Genomic DNA, 6,636 nt, shown 5'->3' with positions numbered 1-6,636 from the left:
TAGAAATGATATAAATTAAACATAAAAAAATCAATTCACCGTATTTATGCTGCTATGTTTTGCTAAAGAGTTCCGAAGTGTTTCTGCTTAGTTCTATAGTAAGGTACCTTTAGTATTGACATAATAACCAAATCTACATATTCGTGCTGTTTTTCGTTAAACTTCCTAGTTCAAGTCCAGTCTAGTCCAGCACGGCCTTGACCATAGTGGCTTAGGGATTGTCAAAAACCTAACAAAACCTCAATTACTACACATATCATATTTGATTTTGAGGCATTCTCTGGCGTATCTTTTAAGTACAAGGTCCAAAACTAATGTAATTAAAATAGAACCACCTTACACCTATATTAAACCCAACGCAAAAAAAAATTAAAATAGCTTCATAAACAACATAAAAAAAAAAATATCAAATAATTGAGAACCTTCTCCCTTTTTTGACGTAGTTTTAAAATGTTTATATATTTTGATAAATATTTAGAGATGTGCTAAATAAAATGTTTTACTTTGTGAACCACATCCATTTAGAGGTAATTAATATTTGACCAAATATTTTTAGTTAAAATATTTATTTATTTTGTAAAAATAACAGGAATTTTTATTCTAATACATTATATATATTAAGACAGCTTCGATAATTGACCAGTAAATTATATACTTTCAAGTATTGAATTGTTTGAAAAAAATATTTATTTGAGGAAGCTGAAGATTTTATATCTTTAATGTCTATAAGTGCCAAAACAATTTGGCTGAATCAGTTTTCCCATTTGTTTACTGTAAACTACGTATAAAGCTTTAACTGTAACCAAAATAAACATTGATTACATTTAAAGAAAGTGACATTCTACTAAGCAAATAAACAATGTGTATTATAATGTATAATATAATGTATGTTATAAAAATTAATATATTCTTAAAAAATCTTCAATTTAGTCGATGGATAGTGTTCGGAATGAACCGTCCATCCCAAAGAGTTCTCCAGAGTCCAGAATCTTTCCTAGACGCTTCGACTCGTCAGCCATCTTCTTCTCCTCACTCAGGAACCAGTCTCTTTCATCCAGCAATTTTTGAGTCCACATGTCTAAAACAAAATATTTTCAGCATTATTATTAAAATAAATTTTCGTTTTATATTTATATATGATAGAATGTTAGATATGAAATGAGGAAAGCTATATTTGAAAATGTTAGAAACAATTTCATCTTCATATAACTTACAGTTCAAACGTATTCTTTATTTACAAATGAAATGAACAACGCCTTAAAATAATTTGTAAAAATGAATTTAATGGATAAGACAATAATATCTTCAGTAAATAAAAATTCATTAACTATTGTTTTATTACTTTAAGAACATTAACCAAAAAATACTTCGTAAAGTTATTTAAGTAACCATGAATAAAATATAATTTTAAATACTATGAATTTTTTTTTGCTAACTGAAATTTAAACTGCAAATTGGACAGATTATAATTTTTTTAAGTTTTTTAATGACAATAACATTCTCTTAGTTATAACGTTGACGGCGCAATTAATAATATTAATATTTTAATTTTTGCTGCAACGATAGTTATAAAACGCTTATATAAAAATTAAAAATTTACAGATAATTTTTTTACTGGAATGGTTAAAAATAAGAAGTTTTTTTAGAATAAAATATGTATATCTTTTTAAGATTTACAAATTTTTTTAAAATTAAATACTGGTAATTAGTTAAAGTAAAACTTTAATCAATGAGTTATTATAAAATTTAAAAAATATGTTACCTCAGTATTACAAAATTCCACTATGCCACATTAAATAATTATTGGTGCGATGTTTTCAGACTATAAGGTGATTTTAGAAGTATTAATTACGCTGATATCAAATATGATTTTACTTTTACTGTATCACGTAAGGTTTTTATAAAATTCAATTTTGAGTTATTTGTAGGGGGCAGTTAAACACCCCTGGCCTGAACAAACGTTTTCGGATGCAAAATTGGGCGGAACTTCTTTAATACTTTGTTCATTAAGACGATTGTGGCACATAATTAAGATAATAATTTAAATTAATTATTATTAAAACTGAAAACATTAAAAAATGTTATTTTGCAAGCCATAAAATTGCTGGAAACTTAAAATTAAGTTCTTTTTTCCAATTTTCTCTCTTTTAATCTAATATTTTTGAATAGTTTAACTCTTATAATTTATTTACGTTATCACCTGAATTTTTTTTACAATGTTAATTATAAAAGAAGTATTAAAGAAGGAATGCACTATCATCATCCAAAAACACTTTTCAAACCAGGGGTTAATAAAACACCTTAAGTAAATGAAATTTTTGGACATTTAATTATTTAGTGGAGTTTTATTTAAAAGTCGTGTATTTTATAATGCAGTGTGGAATTGCAATGTACTTGCATTACTGTGGACGATAGTATAATAAATTATTCTTACTTTAAAATGCTATGTTTTTTACGAAAACACAACGGTAGGTGACAACTTAATTCTTTTTCTTCGCTGATTTCACTTTAAGATCTGTCTGATGTTGGTTAAAACTTCTCTTCCTCGATTGTCTTCCTTCAGAAGTGCTATCTCTTTTAAGCATGAAGCAGTTGTCCGCCATCATATTTACATCCTACATTGCCTAGTATATCTTTTCCATGTCTTTAATGTCATGGTGAAAACGTTCTTGTTGTTCACTGACATAGTCAAGTTTTGCAGGGAAAAAATCAATATGTGAATGTTAGAAGTGAAGTTTCACACTCATGTTACATCCTAATTTCATGAAATCCTCCATATTTCTTTAACCACTTTTTGTACCCTGGATGTTTCTTTGTTAACTAAAACGTTGGCCACAACTTCTTAAAAAGAAACCCAGGCCATTTTTTATATAGGATTCATCGTATTTTCAAACATCCTGTTTTTCATTAATTTTTTGATCTGCGGTCCTACAAAGACACCTTTCAGTTTCGCACAAGATATTTTCGGAAATTTTGTTACAAAATACTGGAAGCAGTCACTTTCTTTTGGAAGTGCTTTAGTGAACTGCTTCATTAATCCTAGTTTAATGTGCTTTGTTGAACAAGTGGTACATTAACTTATTATGTTCTGTGGACCGGGTTGTAGGGGCTTTCTTTTGGACCAGTCTATCTGCTTCCAGTTTTTTTGTTTGGCTTTGCTGTTTCATTAAATTAAAATACAGCATTTTTATGCGGCCAGATTGTAGAACAAGTAGCATACCAACAAATTTTAAATCACCGAAAATTGACCAAGAATTTTTTTCATAGATTATGAATTTCAGCAGATCTTTGAGATTTTCCTTTGTTTCCTTGAGATTAACTGAATGCGCAATGTGTAATGAACCAAATAAAACTCCATTATGTAAAATTACACCTTTGGGACTACTTTTGGACCAGTCTAAAAATAACCTCCACTCATTTGGATTGTTAGTGAAGTTAAAGAAATTCAATAAACCGTCAATATCAAAACAATAAAACCAGAGAGTCTTTTTCTTTAAAGAATTTTATTAATTCCTTCGCTCGAATCCTATCCCAAGAAACAAAACTCCAGGTAGTAGGAGATTTTTTGCTTTCAGTTTTGATCCAAGCAATTGAGCAGCATTCTTCGTGCGATTTAAATCACGAGTTAGATCATTAATTATAAGGAAATTATTATGGCGCAGAATTTTCTTCGGAGTAATCATCATAATTATTACATTTATTTTCTGAATTGTTTTCCTGTAGCTCATTTTTGAAAACGGGAGGTGGAACTGGGATAGGAAGAGATGCACAATGCATAACTATTCGTATGGCCGAAGGAAAGTTCGGATATTTTATATTCTTCTTAGTTTGGCGTCATGAACTTAAACGTTCCATACAGAAATAACAGTCGTTAATATGATTTTGTATCTCTCTCCAAACAAATGGAATTGCAAAGGGAATTAATTTGTGGCACCAATTTTTCCTCGACACATGTACGACATAACTTGTCCCAGTTTTTGTTTTTATCACCAAGCTTTATGCCGAAGTAAGCAAAATAGACATTTCTCACAAAACTACTAATGTCTTGTCTTGCTTAGCAGTTACATAACTACCATAGATATAACAGAAAACGTTTGGGTTATTTAAACACTTACGGGAACTTATTTTTCAAATACTATAATCTCACACTACAGCATGTAAACAATGAATTACTGTTTCCCTCCTAAAGCCAGCTGAGTGTAGGTAACAAGTGTTACCAACTATTCTCTCTAACCAAAATAAAATTTACTATTCGCAATGAAAATTCCGTTTGTAAAATTTATGTTTGAATAAAAAAACAATTATAGGAAAAAACCATTGCAGGTCTGGAAACTGCGCAATAAAAAAACGTTAGGATAACCTAAGTTCAGAAAATCAAATAAAATATTATGTTACATTTTCTTATTTATGTCCTCAAAGTATTTTTAAAAATCATGTTATTTAGTTCAGACAAAACATGCCAGGACGTGCTAAGTAACATAAAAATAGTGTTTTTAAAATATTTTAAAATTAGAGGTTCGACATTCATTACACAAGTTAAAGTAACTAAGTGATATTATTTGCAGTAAATTATACTACACCAGAACCAGAATATAAAATAATGTAATTACAACGATGATGATTGCAAATAGAATAAGAACAAACAGAATAATGTAACGGGTATTACATCACGAAAAAAACTGGAGCACAAAAGACAAAATCTATTATCTTTTTTAGCACACTAAAGTTGAACGTAAGCATTAAAACATTTTGAAAGTGGTTTTTCTACAGCCTCTACGATGGTAGCCAAATTCAATTTTTTACATTTTTTTAGCTACGTAGCTAAGACAGTTACTATTTAAATATTTAAAGACATTGTTATTGAGAAAAGCATAAATAAAATTTTAGTTAAAGTGTGGTTTTGCATTGGGTTTTGGGCAAAAACACATTAGATACTCAATTAAATTTGTCCATATTATTTAATATATTGAAAATAAATTTGTATGTAATTTTTACACACTAACAAATATTTGTACATGAGTACTTTTAAATAATTTATTTTACTTTCTTCGTTGCTACAAGGACTCTTGTCTCACTCACACTAAGCCTACGTATATAAATTACGGAATAATAAATTTTAAATAGGCTATTGGAAAATTCACTATCATTTCTTATTCTCAAAATGAATACTGAAGATAAAAAATAAGTGACATAAAATAAAACTACAAGAATATCCTCTTATTTTTCGCTTCTTTTTGTATATAATTAAAAAACATTTCCTTGCAGTTGTATAAAACAAGCATATTATTATGAGTAGTGTTTTTTGTTTTCTTTTGAGACGATGGTTTTGTAAAGGTGTACCTTTAAATATAAAAAAATTGTTTATATTTTACAGAGATTCGATGATAATTTAAAGTATCTACTACAGACTCTCAAAAAGATATACAAGATTTATTTTTGAAAAGTATTTACCAGTAATTTAATCTTTAATAAATGCTTGAATCGCAATGAGCTTGATGTAAACTTTTTCCCCCATAAAACAGGGCCACACACACGTTTTAATATTCATGAATTATTGCTGCGATAGCCCATATTGCCTACTACTGTGTTATAACCATGTTTGAATTATACATATAAATTGTAAAAGTAATAAAAATAATAAATACGATTGTTGCACTCAATCAATTTTTGATAATTGCTTGAATTGTAGGTCTTTTTGACCATGACACAATCAAACAAACGCCGGGTGTACTGGAAAAGTCTTAGCCATGGGATTATATGAGAATTATTGCTATTACAAATTTTTGACATCAAGGAAATATGAAACACGTAAATCAGGTTGTTTATAACGTGATAAGAGCCAACTGCTTTCTATATGAGTGAATTTTTTTCCATTCTACTTCTTAACTCGTTACTTCTCTTTATGTTACCAAAACAAGAATTTCATAGTAACCTTCAGTGTTAATTGCTTGTTCAATATTTTTTTTTTATAAATCCTCTCCAAAAATTAATGATAGGACCCAGGATGATTTAGGAAAGTTTAGACACTCTGCTCACTTAATTAAAGTGCAGGCATATAATTAGGTTCGTGAGATAGATTTTTTTTGCAGACTGCTCTGTCGTAAAGAACGGTGGGTAAAAGCCCAAACTAAACCAAGTATTGTGTTCCCTAATGTGGTGGTAACGTACCGCTGAGCTCCTGGGCTCCGGGCGCAGTCCCGCCGAACTCCGCCGGGAACAGTTTCGCCGGGTAGAACTCGTGAAGCGCCTCGACCCCCTGCGAGTGCACGAACAACTGCGGGCACAGACACGGCCGAGATCACCACACACACACATCGCGCTGGTGCGATCCCTCGCCCGTTCCAGGTCAGTGTTTCATATCTATGGACTAGATGCTCAAACTAGTCAACCTCTTGAACTATATATATATATATTTATAAACTGTGCATACGTATTGCATAATTAACCGGCAAAGCTAAATTATGAACATTTTTGGCAGTTAGATAAAGAGAACTAAATTCAATAAATAACAAAAAAAAATGGTTTTAAAGACAATGCTGGTGGATACTGTGTGAGATAATTTAATTTCTTAAAAAAAAAAAAAAAACAATTAATAATATGGTTTGGCCTCTCGAGATCTTTAAATACTTCTTAATA

At 29.7% G+C, this 6,636-nt stretch overlaps 1 long non-coding RNA gene across 1 annotated transcript; it reads right to left on the bottom strand.

Annotated features, from left to right (window-relative positions):
* Positions 1-949: 949 nt before the first annotated feature.
* Positions 950-6,630, bottom strand: LOC134545373 (uncharacterized). Its single transcript, XR_010078491.1, has 2 exons — positions 6,169-6,630; positions 950-1,078 (listed from the first exon to the last, which is right to left on the bottom strand). It is a non-coding gene; the product is annotated as an uncharacterized LOC134545373 (long non-coding RNA).
* Positions 6,631-6,636: the final 6 nt, after the last annotated feature.

The sequence above is a fragment of the Bacillus rossius genome, unplaced genomic scaffold, assembly GCF_032445375.1.
Source record: "Bacillus rossius redtenbacheri isolate Brsri unplaced genomic scaffold, Brsri_v3 Brsri_v3_scf69, whole genome shotgun sequence".
Taxonomy (NCBI): domain Eukaryota; kingdom Metazoa; phylum Arthropoda; class Insecta; order Phasmatodea; family Bacillidae; genus Bacillus; species Bacillus rossius.
Note: the sequence above shows the minus strand (reverse complement) of the source record. Positions and strands in the feature narration are given on the sequence as shown.